The sequence below is a fragment of the Aphis gossypii genome, chromosome X (genome assembly GCF_020184175.1).
Source record: "Aphis gossypii isolate Hap1 chromosome X, ASM2018417v2, whole genome shotgun sequence".
NCBI classification, from domain to species: Eukaryota; Metazoa; Arthropoda; class Insecta; order Hemiptera; family Aphididae; genus Aphis; species Aphis gossypii.
In genome coordinates, this window is record NC_065533.1 from 28,010,198 (window position 1) to 28,027,536 (window position 17,339).

Below are 17,339 nucleotides of genomic sequence, written 5' to 3' on the forward strand. Positions count from 1 at the left end.
TACAATGGTGTATAAAGAATGTTTAAGTCAATTTTTAGGTACGTTTATAATATTACATAACTCTTATTCGAAAAAAAATGTAATTTATCACAAAAAATTACCGTGGAATTTTTGACGAAATTCAAATAATCTAACACTGCAGTCGTTATTACAACAACTGCAATGCTACGTTATACTAATAATACTGGTACATAGTTTATTGTTTTATGCCACCAAACAACTGTATTATCCAATATGTATGATGAAATATTGACCGACAATGATTTCAATTACGGTGACACGCAACTGTTTAGGTAAAATTATGTACATACATAAAACAATTAGATTTTTCTTTGAATACAATGCGCGTGCGTACGTTCCTAGGGATAAAATAAAATGGTTTTGGAATGACAATGTGATCGTTAATGTCAAATCCCGGCCGACTGACATTTTCATCGTACATAATATTATTATTATTATTATTATTATTATTATCATCACTACTTACTAGGTACATTATTGTTATGTACTATACTTGCGACACATGTAACCAAGTTTTACAGATATTAAGAGTGCGTTTAGTGCCTTTTGTCAAAAATGAAAAAGAATTGTTTATTTTTTTCAATTTATACTGGATTATAAACATTACACATCGTTGGACAGATTCGATTTTCATGTGTATATTATAAACATATTATATTAATATTAATTATTGTGACTCCTACCAGTCGTCTTACGAGCGTTTATGAAATCATATACTACCAATAGATCTATTTACAAACCCAATTATATATTCTGGGGTCTGGGTTATAAAACGTATCTAGTTAGGAGGAAAAACCACCGTGGGTACAAATTTTAATTCGTTGATGTCTCCTAGTGCACTATTTCAGAACAAAACTGGTATTGTAAATTTATATTGTTCTTATAATTGTTCGTTGGTAAATAATATTAATAATGAGATTGTATTCTAAAACAATTTCACTTTAAAATGTGTTATTTCCTTAAAAGTTCAATACGCAAAGCGTATGCTATTAGGTACATCATTTTCACAGAACGTCATTCAATTTCTATTCCTATGGAAAAACGTATAGGAAATTATATTGCTTGTTAAATAAAATAAAACTATAGTTTTATAAAAATTATAAAACGTTTGAGATGTAAATCGAAACAGAAAATCATTAAACAAAATTATTATGGAACAATCATTGTTATCAACTCAAAGTCAAAACTGCAATTCACTCTTTGGACATGTATATTTTATTTTCTAAACCATTATATAATTTGAAGTAGCCAGTAGGTACATCTATAGAATCGTATTCATAGAATTATACGAAAAAAAGAATGATTTAAAAAAACGTCACGTTTTGTGAAATAACAATACGCATTTATTGTTTATTTATTATGATTTATCTCCAAGTAAACGTGGGAAAATAATGTAACTATAATGCTTTACTTGGTATAATTAAGAAACTTATCGTGGATTAATGTTAGTACAAAATATTTTTTATAAATACATATAATATTGTATGGTTTGAATAAGATGTGACAACAGTTAAGTAAATGCATTATTCACAGGAAAAATACAAATATAGTGTGAGAAATTTGAGTAAACTATAAAAACGGACGAGAACGGTTGCAAGAAGATATTTCAAAAATAATAAGTAAATTAAACGGTGGCATTAGATTATAGGTATTGAAAAAATAATTGACAACAAAAAATAAAACGTATCATTAGTATAATAAAATACACAAAAATCAGACACAAAATATTATAATGATATTAATAAATAATTAACAGAGTCAAGTTCATTTATAAGTACATTTTTGAAATAAATAACCAACAAAAATTTAAAATAATTTAGTAATAGAAAATGTGAGTTATATTTTATAAGCCACATATACAGATTAGTTAGCGATCAAACTTTTTGGAAAATCATTAACAATTACAGTAATTACAGTAGATTATTTTGGATTAAGTAATTAACCATTAAAATAAAAATTAATTAATTTTGACTATCAACACATACAATATTTACAGTATAACTAATTATAAAAATGCCGTTTGTGAGTCACCGTTTAAATTATATATTATCTACAATCTTTGATTTTGACTTTGAACGAATTGCACAGACGCTGATTGTTTGCTGAGCGTTTTATGAACGCGACATCATACAAAACTGAACACTTAAAATTTTCATTGAAAACATTTTATGTTGGAACAAAAGTTAATCATTTCTGTTGTAATTAAGTTTGATTATAATTTAGTTGAAAATAAAATATGATAAAATCAGACACGAATAAGCAATAAAACTACTGTACAATTGAGATACACAAATCTATTATTATGTCGCCGTTATGATGTTATAGTCGAAATATCATTTTGTGATTTCATTATTATTTTTTTAATAACTTGAAACTTTTGTACGCATCGAAATACAGCCGGTTTCCGTCATCAATTATGTTATATCGCCCTACAGCGGTGCAATTACGGGACATATTATTAAATCACTACCGAAAAAAGCCGTATTATATTATGACGGCAAGTCCACAAAACCTGTTGTATACATAAGGAGGATTCATGCGAAGATGAAAGGTGGTCACGGAGAGAGTAGTGGTACCTTCCCCCCTTCTCGGAGTTAAAAAAATTAGTTTTTTTGTTGTTAGTTAATTCAATATAAAGTATAAAACAATTCAAATTCCGAGTAATTTTTGTTATAATAATGGTATAGTTTTTGACAAAATCAATTTTGATGTTTTGATGTAATTCAGATAGAAATAACTGAAGGTTATTATCATAGTGACATAACATTTATACTAAATATGTATGTATTCAAATTTTATTGATATTTTATTTTTAAAAATATTTTTACAACAATAATAATTCAACATTTAAATGCGATTTTCCTTTAAAAATATTTGTTCACTTTATTTAGTATATTATACTAAATCTTATGAGTTAGTCCTTATATTTGTACAAAATACAAATATCGTTAGAATTTTAAGTCAGATGCAATTAAATTCAATATCGTTTTATATAGGTAAATATATAATACAAAATTTAAGCTTAAATTTATGGTTTCTTTTGACTATTATGAAAATACACATTTTGGTAATTTATTATTCAATACCGGTAAATGTACGTATTTTAAATTAATTTTAATATCTTTTCAACATAAATAATAATTTTAATTAGTCTATGTTCACTTGTTTTAAAATATAAACAAGAAAAACGACTAAATCGTCAATATTTTTTAGCGCTTAAAATTAAGGAAAAACAGTGAACAAATAAATTGATAGTTTTATTATTTAACCGTAAAATATAGATAGGTAAGATTATTTGAAGCTCGCCGCTTTTGACTTAGTCCCTGTAGGTTTCAACGGGACAGAGTCGATTGGTCTCCGTAACGCGTGATACAGAATTCAGCGGTCGGTAAACGCTTTCGAATCGTAATTAAACCGAACGGCGGTTGTTGTTGGCCAGGGGTAGTTAAATCGTCGGCGATACACGTTTGCCGGACGAGACGCGTGTTAAATTTATATCCGAAACCGTTTCACCCCAGCCCGACGACCCCCGGGCGTGACTTAACGGCCGCGTCGATCTATCATTGTCCGCCAACGAATTCTCGTCGCTACCCGCAGCGACGACGATTGCGATCCGTCGTCGTAATTTCCCGCGGTCATTGTCGACGGCGAATCGATCGCACTTACAACACTCCACACCGCTCCGGACAAACATAATATAGGTACTCTACGCGACTAGACGAACGAACGTCACAATTTTCCGCAATTTTCTACCGCCGCCGCCACCACCGCCAAAACGACAGCTGACTTGTCATAATAATGAAAATTATAGCTACATATTTATTTAACGTCTCTGTCCACAGAGTGACGTCGATCTCGAGAAGATTTCAAGATCTTAAGCACGAAATGTGACTGATTGATAACGACCATGATAATATTTATACACAGACGAATCTTTACGACGAGACGCTGTGAGAGCGATCGACGAAATGTACCTAATATAAAATGCCATTCGATTTCGATTCGTCTTGAACAACACAAACAAAATCACTCGGCCGATGAGCGCTGTCGACATTGCTATACGAGCTTCGGATGTTTACTGGTGCCGAAGTATATTGTTGTGTTTTGTTGAGGAATAAGTATAAGGTACCCTTTTATACTACAACTACGCGTTCTAGTCAAAATATTGTTACAATAATTGCCGACGACAGACCCGAATTATTTGTCTACGAGTGCACATCAACCGTTGCGTGTCACGCATGTGTGTGTTCAGCTGCAGCAGTTCACGTCTCCGTTTCCGAAACGGCGTATACAAAATTAAACGGTTTTCTTTACGCGTAAGGCTGTAATCGTTTATACACGGCGGGTACCGATCTATTGATGCGTAACAAATTGCATAGCGTGTTCAGTCGGATGTTTAGCGCTCATCGGATTAATTTCACCCACGCGTCTACGTCACATTCGTCGTAGATTACAATAAATACGCATGTACCTGCGCAGACTGTACAACACTGTGTGTGGTATACTGATATTAAATACGACTTTACTTCAAACATATAATGCGGCCGCCAATAACACTGTACGCATATTTTAGTTTCGTAGCGAACAAAGTCATCATGGTTAAACAATACTATTATAATATTCGTGTGTTTGGTATACGATATTATATTATAATAATCAGTTTAGTGTAATATGCGTACACATACTGCAGATGTATAAAAATATTAGATACCTAGCCGATTTCGATCGATTATTGTCGCCAACAAAATGGCCAGTACATTCGTTATTCGAGTGGTGAACGTTTATTATTATTATGAACATTTGAAATAGATTAAATATTAATATCATCATATTAAAATACCTGAATGCGATCTTATCACTTATTATATCAGTTTAATTTGTAAACATTACCTCTTAGATAACAAATAGTGGACATTTTATTGAATACCTTAATACTACGTATTGTTACTATGTTCGAACAAAAATGTTCATACATTATTTTTTATCAATAATTTTTAACAGAAAAATAATAATGATAATTTGTTACGACAGATTTAAAATAATGTACTGCCGTAAAAAATTTAAAGGCAGCAAAAAAAGCTGTGGGATTGAGTGGGAATTATAAGTCTCTTGAAACTACACCGTTATTGAGTCATTAGGGGCCTGCTTATATATTAGTGGTGGATCACTTGGTATATACAATATATACAATATACGCAAGCTTTAAACAGCTTGTATACATAAGCCTACCACACTGTTTAACGTTGACCGTATACCTATATAGTATAAAGGTATATACGTACAAAAATACCCGTTTCGCGTTTCTATTGGTGAAATCAACGAAAATAATATTAAATTCGTATACAACACGGTAAAATTAAAACATCAGTGATATAGTACACGGCGTATTGGACTGACTACTTTTTGAATTATCCTTGGCGACGACCCCTATTGTAAACAGTATTTATCATACGAGTGTAATATAACTCGTCGAGCGGTGACTCTCGAGTCGTATAATATTTTTATTACTACTATCGTACAAACTTCGGGATGAAGGATACTGCAGTAAACGTCGTATTCGGATTGGTGGTTATTGTAATCATAATAATCGCACGGACAGGATGCCCGGAAAATCAGTGGCGATTGTCGCGTGGTCCCGAGTATACAACATACATGTTTACGTGATATTATACCCTTGTGCACGGGACGGCAATGATGTCGCATTTGGCGGTAAACGCATATGTGTATAATATCATAATATATATACATCGCACACTAGGGATGACCGGTGTAAGTATCCGGGCCAGCACGGCGGTCGATCGCGACCCGAAAACTGTTGGCCGGAGAGCCGACCGAAGTCATTCGCCAAATTCGAGAAATAGAGCGGTGGTCGTGACGGCGGGTAGGGGTAGGAAACAGGAAGGGAAATGGTGAATTCCGGGCCACGTTTGAATTATAAACCACTATTCGAGTGCCCTTCATTTTACGGGTTTATGTATATTATAATATATACGAACGGTGTATTGCAAAATTTTGTGAGAGAAAAATAATAACCTAATGAACGGGGATTAAAAGTTTCTACTTCTCGGTGGTGCTAGCTCACTAACCTTTTTTGACGTTGCGCATGCGAGTTCGAGTCCCGGGAGATTATTCTTGGGTAATTAATACGACTTGAGTACACAACGATATAAAATTCAAAACCGTCGTAGGGTCGAGAAACGAAAAACATTTACGTTTAATCATGGAAAAACGGACACTGCAGCACTCAATAATCCAAATTAACAATATTATTAAAGATAACAACGTGTAGGTAACCACCGCTATCAATCTAATGCTGATGAGATCAAATTCTATGACAGAAGTTCTTTTACGGTATTTGATGACATCACTCATCGACCGATCGAGTAGTGCACTTCGATTTAGTCAAGTCAAAAAACTTATTAGTTCGATGAAAAAACAAACACGTAAATGTACGGTGTAATATGTACATCAAACATAAAGAAAAAAAAACTTTAGCTTTAATTGACGCGGATACCTTGGATTCACTTAACAAGTCATAAATATTAAAATGTATACTTAAAAATAAAGTTTAACAGTTTTCTGAACTTTTTTCTATGCCTAAGGTCAACAATAATTATAATGTAAGGGAATAAATAACAATATCATTTTAATGTTTTAACATATGCGCGTATTTTTCAACAACAGCTATACCTACCTATACTCGCCGCGGCCGGTTTAGCAATATTTTCACTAGCACCTCAACAAAGTTAATATTATTAATAAATATTGTTAACCGTATCTTTATAGTGTTTTGTCATAACATTATTACAGACATAATTATGAATGCCATCTCATGAGTGGTAGTTTTTAATTTATTTTCTTTTGACGATTTTACCCGAGTTCTGACGATATATAATATGAACAGGATATTTCATTATTTGTATGATTATAACGACTTTAATACTTTGTATAAACATTTCTATGGGATAGAAAATACGAAGGTACGACTTTGTGCTTGAATACTAATGATTTAAAGCGTTTTTTTTATTTATGCACTTATTAATCCACTTTACGCATAATATTTGGTATGCAAATATTTTATAAATTATTTTTTCTTTAATTCAAGAAAACGAAAATATCTTTTAAATTCAAGTTTGAATAACAGAAATTAAACTTTTTACTTATAAACTGTATTGATAAGTGACAACATAATTTCAAAACAGTAATAAATGACATCCAAGGAAAAAATCATTTGTAATACACAACACTGATTATCTGATTATGAAAGAAAGAAAAGATAAAATTAAAAAAAAAAGGAAATTGACTTATTTATTTTTGACAGTTATATTTATATCACTGTTTATAGATACAAATGGTGTATATATAATATTATTTACCTACATTATATTTACAGCTTCATCGATGATGTTTTTTATTTCATAAAATAAAATAATTTGTTTTGTGATTTGGTTTGAAAAATAATTATAATATAACGTTTAACGTCTATTAAATTAAGTTAAAAGGAACGCCGTTTCGTGTTATACAAATTGCATCCTGATATTGCATAATAAATATTCAACGGTTTTATTTTTATGCTTTTACTTCTTTAAGTCAGGATTTTCGACACTTTTCCAGTTAAACTTCCAGCCTTTGATGTGAGATCTCAGCTAGATTTACCTGTCCACATTTTGTATATTTTGAAAAGTTTTATTTTATGTTTAAAATACTATAACACTTCGGAAGTTTTTGTCTTTAACGTTTATTTGTTTTCGTTATTTTCACCCTCGCTGGAAATACGCGCATTATACTTTGTGCATACCCACACAAACACACGTACATTAACCCTCACACAAAAGCTCATGCACAACGCGTCCGATGTAAAATAAATATATAAATTCGGCGGCGTCCGATACACCTGAACGGCATCGTGAACGGATAAACGAATCGGATAAGAACCCGGAAGTTGGCGCATCGGTATCTCGACGGCGGGTAAACTTATAAAGTTGAATCGACAAATTACCTTGCGAGATACTACTACACCACTTCTATTAGGTACTATCTCCACCTTCACCATATCACCAACAACGCCGCTTCTGTCTGTATGGTTCATTACCGTAAACGCGCTGCGGACCGGTAGCCTTTATCTTCTGAAATGTTTCGAAATACTATCCGTCGAGCCATCTACAGGAAGTATCCCACCCGTTAAATGTCTATGTAAATGGGGTGCAATTACAACTCTCAAGATCAATACAATTTGATCGGAATTTTACTCTGGTCATTGATGACGAGTGAAATCATTGTGGGCTTTTAAATCGTGTAAATATCTCGCAAACAGCAGGCTGCATAAAGTAAAATCGAATCTCGAATTATTATTTCTATAACTATTAAAATTGTATTTATCGCTATGCATGGCTAAAATTATGGTGATTGAATAGATAATTAATATATTATAATAATTATTATTAACATTATAATTATAAGGCCAATCTGGGGGATTGCTTGAAAACTAACAGCTATAATCGGTATCTACCTAAAGATTCATATTTTCACTCTGAATGGGTATCTATAATCGTAGTCCTTAGAGCATAATATAAATTATAAATTATTATAAAGTATAATATATATATAATACAGTATAGTATCATAGTATAGTAGTTAAAATCAACGATATAATGACAATAAATTGGTATGAATTTGTAAAATTCAAATTTAGAGCGAAGGACTGAAACAATTATGATACAAATAAAGTCGATTACCTATAAATTTGTTTTATAACAATATAACATAATATTATACTAACGATTGTTTAATAATACGTAGGTAACAGTAAAAACAGTTTCTATTGTTTTTTTAAATTAATGCGTTCTTCAAATGATTAGTAAATAAATTGATTATCCGTAATGGATCGTGATCGGATGAATTGAAATCATTTAGTTATTATAATAAGTCAGTATGTGTCACACTTTGAGTGTGTTGACAGACATGCCGCAAAGAAACAAGTAACTGATTCAAATTACGATATAATAAGATATATAAAATATATTTGTTCCAATGTTTTCCACATCTACTTGTACATGCCGATTGACGGCGGCAATCAATTTTTAGTCTTATACATTATAAAAGGAAGAAACCTCACCGGCAGCTTTTATTTACGTCAAAATTAATTTTATAACATCACTTTTCGAAAACGGTGCACGTTACAATAATACTATGTGCATTGTAGACAAAGTATTAATTTTTGTTTGCGCCATAAGTAGTACTACAGCAAACGCTGCGGCGAGAATAACAAAAGCAAACAAATCAACAAAAGTTTGTAAAAATATATATTCACAATTATAAAACAAACATAGGTGATAGGTATGTAAAAAATATATACATGTATATTTTTCACCGTCGCATAAATATTGTGTGCTCGCGTCGACATCCTATATGTATGATGAAAAACGGTTTTATAAAATAAAAAATATCAACGGCACAAAACAGAAAAAAAAACTGTTGTTTATCAATGGTATTATTTCGTTACAAAGGTTTAAACGCCGACACGATTTAAACAGGAAATCGAATTTTTTAATACAAATTACATTTGTATCCTAGGTCGCCCGATCAATGTTTTGAATTCGGCTTCAATTGGGTTGGAAAAAATTCAAAACATTTCTCGTTGAATTAAACATTTTATAGAACACATTATATTATTATGTCTCGTAAATCACCGAAAACGTTGTACGACATTTATTTGTAGTAAATCGAATATAATTTGCATATTTTAACGTTGATGTAAAATATTCATCTACTATTAGATAAACAAGTAAACATATTACTTTTGACATTTTTTTTTTTTTTGTCTGTTTACTACACTATAGCTATGACTACATAACGAGAACCGCAGCGCAGCTCATGATTGTAATACATTTATATATCGCAAATTGATTAGTGAAATCTACAGATGAAGCATAATATATATATTTCGATTGAAATATCTGTTAATTAGCGATGATGATTTATAATTTTGAAAATAACTTGTTATGAAGTTTAAAGTTTTCCAGATATAATCCCAACTCATACAAAAATATATATTAACACCTACGCAACGATAACACTATAATTTTCCATACAAATATACAATACCAATTTTTAATTCGGCCTCAGAATAAGAAGTTACGTTTTTTGTTTTGGCGTTAGCGGTATTGTCATCGCAACGAAAACAGTGAGTTTCAACCATTTATTCAATTTCTTAAAATGTTAATAGTATTTATTTATTTATTTATTTAATAATACGAATACTTAGCAATAATCATAATATTAATAAAATTGTCTAAATTCCAGAAAAAAACATCTTAAAACTTCATGTTCTAATCGTAGGGAAAGTTCATAAAACTGGTTCTTACAGTACTTTATTGTTTTTTAATATATTATATCTGTTTAATTTTATGTTTAAGTAACCGTCTGGATTGAATATGTGAACAATTTCAAATGAAAAAAAAAATAATAATAATAATTAAATAAAATAAAAATAAATATAATATCTCAACGATATTATAAGAACATTTAGTATTTTTAATATCATAATCTGAAGTAAAAAATTGTATGAACAAATTTATACAGAAACGTTGTAAGTAGGTACTTAAAATCATGTAAAAAATGTCATAAAAAAAAAACACAAAACCAAACAATTGAAGAGTGTTCTATATTAAAAATCTTCCTCCACGCATAATGCATTCGCTTCAAGCGAGTTGAGTCGATCGACTACAAACCACGAATAAATAAAATTAAAATATAATAGGTACTCGCGTAATATAAATTCTGTATTGCAAGTTGAGAGACCGTATAAATTTCTATAACTATTAATTCAATTTAAATTTTGTTGAAAATATTATTTTTTCATAATTTGATTTCTTAACAATAAAACATTTTTGAAAAAAAAAAAATTTTTAGAATTTTTATTGTTATCATTTACTCGGAAAATTTTTTAGAGTATTTCGATACCTATGATTTAAAACTATTTTAAGTGTATGAATGTAACACATTAGCATCTCGTAAGTATTGGATCACTAACAAACTTGTCTGAAATTCAAATACTTATAACTACAAGTCGATATTCGTTTTTATGTATGAAAATAGATACTTCAAATACCATTGACATTTAAAAGAATAGAATATCTTGAAAATAGTAAAAAAAATATATTATTTTTTTTCAAAAAAGTCGCTTTTCAATGACATAAAATTATGTTAAAATAATTAGAGACTCTTAAATAACTCTTCCATTGATTATAACACAAATATAATAATTAAAGTTAAAATGCTAACAATCGTGATATAACAACATAATTATTTAAAGAAAAATAGAAGTCTGAAGAAGAAATCTATGATGGACGGGGTTAGGAAACAAACCAATTGTATTTATAAACTTTGTTTCTCCTCATAGGTCGTCGACAACGATCGTGCGTCTAGAACACTATGCGGTTACACCATTCGTATATATTGTCGGTATATAATACACCTCAGTAAAATATTATCAGAAAACTCATTTCGGCATCTCGCTGTAATGTATTTAAACGAACAAAACTTAATCTTGATTTCACACGCACTCATCGTATATTACATAAATATTGTATTATTATTATCATTATTATTATTATTATTATTATTATTATTATTATTATTAAAGTATCTGTGAGTGGCGGGTTTCAGAAATCAATTTCATCGCGCTGCATCGCCAAGTTCCATATAGTCATATCAAATGCGAGTGTAATTATTACGCGCTTGCACACACACACTACACGTTTATCATAATATTATTATTATAATCGTATGTGCGCTACGAGGACGGAAAAGGTTTAGAGGGTTGTATGCGAGAGTTATTAAGCGGATTGATACGATAACACTGATGAATAAGGGTAATTTATTAATTTAGTAGTGGTCGTGGCGTCGCGCACACTTAGTACGACCCACAAACCTCTATATAGGTAGTGTCAAAGTTCTAATAATAATAATATAGACGACACCATTTGCCCATTTAAATTGACCGACTTAAAAATGCCAATAATATTATGGCACTAAATATATGCTGCGACTAGCACGGCTAAAGTCGCTATAGTATAATATTTTATAAATGAACTCTTTGAATTTCTGATCGCACGTTTTACGCACCCGACGGTTTTCCAAAAAGACGGACCATTTACTAGATTAATATGAAAAAAGAGAGAAATAAATCATAACCATTATTTATTTTAAAAAAGCTAAGGTTATACGGTTACTCAAATAATATACTTTATTATACTCATATATATACATAACCTGTAAAGATGTAATTCGAGGTAAGGCCCACTATATCATAAACGAATGGTATGAACGTAATGGCCCGAACAAAATTAAAAAGCCGTGCGTATAATATACCCAATACCCGTATTTCTGAAAATCCACAATAGATTGCGGAGTCGATCGCTCTTTTCAACTTTCCTCGGACTTTGATCAACTCTTTAGAAATTCAAAATGACACACACACGCACGTATTGTTGAAGGTATTTTAATAAATAAAAACGTACAATTTCGGTGTACGTGGACCGAAAAAACCACTGCCCATACCACTACCCATATATATATTAAGTGAAGTTGTCAAAGAATGGTGACTGCAATGCATATAATATAAAAAGGTTAATATGGTCACCCACGCGCCATCCCCTATGTGTCGAATATCACGTTCGCTAAATGTACCCACCCCGCGTATGTAATATAACTTTGCCGTTCGATAATCATTTGAATGAAACCACATTAACCTATACAAAAGGAAATTTTAATACTATAATTAAAACTTGCACCATTTAGGTATATTATATTTTAATAATTTCACTGTGACCGATAAAAAAACACATTAAATAAAAATAGGGTGATTTACAAAGCGTGCTCAGTGCTAACCTCCATTTTTCGTTTAATAATGCATTTATTCAAACACTGATTTTTATAATTTTAAATATAGGTACCTACTTAGCAATCATATTTTCAAATTCTTAAGATTTTGTTGTACTACTTAAGGAATTTTTTATTTTAAAAACACTTATACTTTAAATTATTTACTGGATATATTTTTGAAAATAACTATGTACCAAATTCAATATTTAAACAAGTAGTTTCTCTATCCTTAAAATGTTTATAGATACTAAAGATGATGGTCATCTTTAATTTAATATTGGATCTAGTATAAATATTATACTTGGACCACCTTCAAAAATTATAAATAATTATTGATTCATTATTCATATTAATTATTGATATTTCCAATTCATCATAGTCCTCATATTATCTTTCAAACACATTACCATGAAATTATTATTCGTAGTACAACAATTTAAATAACAAAATATTTACTAGTTCAAATATAGATTTTGAAATAACATAATTTTTTAAATAATATTTTACTAAATCATTTCCTGTAGAAAAGGAGGTTCTCATTTAAAAACAATTAAAATTAGAATTTTTATCACCACAAAACATTCCTTAAAGGACCATAGTACTTAAAAAATAAGTATAAACCATAACATTTACTATTAAGTGAATATATCGAAACGGAAATATCATTAAAACATATCTACAACTATCATTTATCATCGGCAGTCATTTGAAACGAGTGGCGTCAGAATTTTGAAACCATTATGTACTTACAGACATGTTATTACGTGGATATTATGCCTCTCGTTATTTAAACGCTTATAACTCAACTGTCTTAACTAATAATTTATTTATTGATTAAGACATTAATTGTAACAATTAATATATAAATTAATAATACTAATATAATATTAATATATTAATTATACTTTTCATTGTAAATGTTTTACATTATGGTTGTAATGGAAACCATCACAACTTTATGTATTCATAATACCTACCTTTAGTACTATAATGTTAAATCAAAATATTATTTTACGATCATAAAAATTACTATTGAATAGTGTAATAAAAATCTTCAGAAATAGACTACCGAAGTTCTAAAAAGTGATTTAGGATAAGAGTCTTTAAGTGCAGGAAAGTATAACATATTTTAATCATTTGTATGGGAGTGTTGAATCAAATAATTTTATTTTCATATGTATTTATTGTTAACTATTTATTTTGGAGTAGCAGTGTATTACTGGAAATACTATAATTATACTTGATTGATATATATATATATATAAAAAAATTACACTAAAATAATGATGAATAGTAACGATTATATTATGTTACTTATGTAGGGGTGATGATGAAATGTTCACGAGAAATGTCATGTTATAATATTATATAGGTCGTATTCTAATATCACTCGCGAGGGGGCGTTTCGTCTATGACCAACGAAACTTTTTGGCTTTGGTACATATATACATATATATATATATATATATATATATATATTTATATCATACAGTATTCACAATAAACGTATTGTTATATTATTATGGTTCCTCCAAGTCTCTTGCGGCATTATAAATGCGTGTGCGCGCGCATGTGTGTGTGTATGTGTTTACAGTTTACTGTTGCGGTTTAAGCGAATTAATGTGTTATATTCGCCGTGTGTCGCGCGCGCGCGTAAGTAGATTTAAAGGTCCCGAGGTTGTCGTATTTTCCGGACACTTTCACCCCATATCCCAGCCTCCACCCGCCATCCGCAACCGTTTTTTACGCGCGCGCCACTCGCCATTACTGAATTTTACGTCACGCAACCGTTATTATAACAATATATCATTATCCACTTTTATAATATTATACCGCCACTATAACACACACACACACACATATAATTTATATATATTGGCGCAAGTGCGTATATATTATACGTTAATACTCGTGTCTGTGTGTTTGATGTCGTATATTAAATACAGTCAATAACGAATAGTTTATAAAATATTATAGGTAGATATTTTATAGCAATAATTATATATTAGAACTTTAAGTTATATAAAGTTAAACAGGAATGAATATGAAGGTGGTACGCGGGTGCCAGGTAATTGAGGCATCGATAGGTATATTTGAATTTTAATTCGAAATATTAGCCAGTATACGAACCAAACAATAAATTAATAAAAACGTCATTCGATTTACAGCCTATTCGATCAAATGCACAAAACCATAATATATAGGTAGACGTAACCGTTATACCCATTAATGTATACCAGTAATATTATATACATACTGTGACATTTGGTTTATCGTGTTTTACCACAACATACCTAGATAGATGTTTTTTTTTTTTTTTTTTATAGCGGGAGGCGTTTTTCTACGAACGGAAGTAATGCGTCATTTGAATACGATTACGGAAAAAACCATAAACGAATAGGTATTATTGTCGAACTGTATTGTAAAAAAAAAATCATAATAAAAACGCTAGTAGTGATATTAATCTCCGTTAAATGAATATACATTAAAAATTAATTTAAAGCGTTTTAAAAAACACCATTAAACGTCTATTTTTTGTACATGTATGTATAACTTTTTATTTTTATTTTTATCTTTTCCCTCTTAAACAAGAAATATATTTACGTGACTGTTGATACATATCATGTGAAACAGTAAGGTTGTAAATATGAACTACATTGGTACTTAACGCTTTTACAGGTAATATTATACAACAAAAATTGGTCACCATCGATGTTCAATACCGGAATGGAATGAAAGATATATTTACACAATACACACCCAGCACGTTAAACGATTTTATACTACTTTTTAAATGAGTTAACATCAGAAGCGTGAATTATGACGTGTGACCTAACGCTGTCGTTACCAAATAGTATTTATAAAAATTAATGCAAATATTCACACAATTAATAAATACAATATATAATACCTATACATATATATATATATATATATATATATATACATATAGGCTGAACGGTAGTTAAGGTTACGTTTCGAACCACTTGTCTGGTACCTATGCATCGAAAACAGGACATTAAACGTCCATAATCACAATATTACAACGATGAAAACATTTTAAAACGCTATGACTGAAATTTAATTTAAATTTATGTGCTTAAAAAATACTATATAATTTATGTTTTTGTTTTGGTGAAAAAAAAATCGAAATCGAAATACGGGTTTACCACGCCCACAAACGATACCGGAGGGGACGTCGACGATTTTTGAACATGCTGTACAGTATTAATATATGTATTATCGTCGAATTTCGTTTAGCGTTTTGAATTATTTCTGAACTCATGAAATACTAATATTTGTTATAATAACGATGTATTATGTAAATTATTGTTTTCTTATTTATTATAAAGTACGCTATCGGTTTTAAATCAAGCACGTTTTCAGACTCCCACGCAGACGCATATCATAATCATCTGCGTTAAACCGTGTGGGGATGGATTGGGACCGACGTGGAAACGAAATTGGTACATGGCCTCGTTAGAATGTCATTTCTTGTCGGTGCACAAACCAAAGTATTATAGTATTATACACACGTAATATATAACGCATCTCCGGTCGACAGTAAATCAGACGGCTGTTTAAATATTGCTTAATAAATATTATTCTCGGTATAGCGCCAAATCGTTTTTGGAAGAAAAAAGATTCCGCAGAAAGTGTACCTACTCGTGTACCGAAAAACCATATTATCTTCACTGACATTCGTTCATATCCGAATAGGTACCTAAAACTAATTTGCCATTCGGTTTTATATTATACACAATGCGCGGAGTATTATAAGATAATACTGCAGTTCAATACAAATACGATTTTTATTGAATTCGATATCCGTCCGATTATCTTATTGTTATTATCGTCCGTCCATATTATTATAAGTGAAGCAACAAAAAACATGATTACATTATTGAGATTCGTTTTTTTTATCTCTTCCGATTCTGCACAACCTCTGTTTACGGTGAAAAGAGAGTACATACGACCACAAATTATTGTTATTTGTGAAAAATAAATAATTTATCAAACCATAAAAAAGTACAAAATATATTATAGACTGAAGAACAATTTGTATTCTCTTGGTTTATTTTTTAATATGAACACGGCTGCGTAAAAGCGTTTGTAAGTACTCCACTAAAATACGTTTCTCGACAAACAATATTCCAATTGAAAAGTTCGAAATTCACTTTGTTACAAAAACAAATTTCTCTATATGAATATGCAACTATAAGATACTTCTTCACTCACATGCATAGCAAAATACGTGGTAGATTATAATATTATGGCATCAATATCGGTAACTAATAAAGAGTACTTCATATGACTTATTCGAAAACATTTTAACAACTCTGTCCACTAGTTTATAGAAATTAAAACGTACTAAACAATCGAGTATCAAAGTAGGTACTTGCTTTTTAGTTTTCATAGGAGAGGTGTAATTA

At 30.2% G+C, this 17,339-nt stretch overlaps 1 protein-coding gene and 1 long non-coding RNA gene across 2 annotated transcripts in view; one reads left to right on the top strand and one right to left on the bottom strand.

Moving 5' to 3' along the window:
• Positions 1–17,339, bottom strand: part of LOC114130544 (uncharacterized) — a 489,967-nt gene that overhangs the window by 404,273 nt on the left and 68,355 nt on the right. The gene's annotated exons all lie outside the window — the stretch shown is intronic.
• LOC126552155 (uncharacterized) lies at positions 10,108–15,762 on the top strand. Its single transcript, XR_007605992.1, has 2 exons — positions 10,108–10,204; positions 15,586–15,762. It is a non-coding gene; the product is annotated as an uncharacterized LOC126552155 (long non-coding RNA).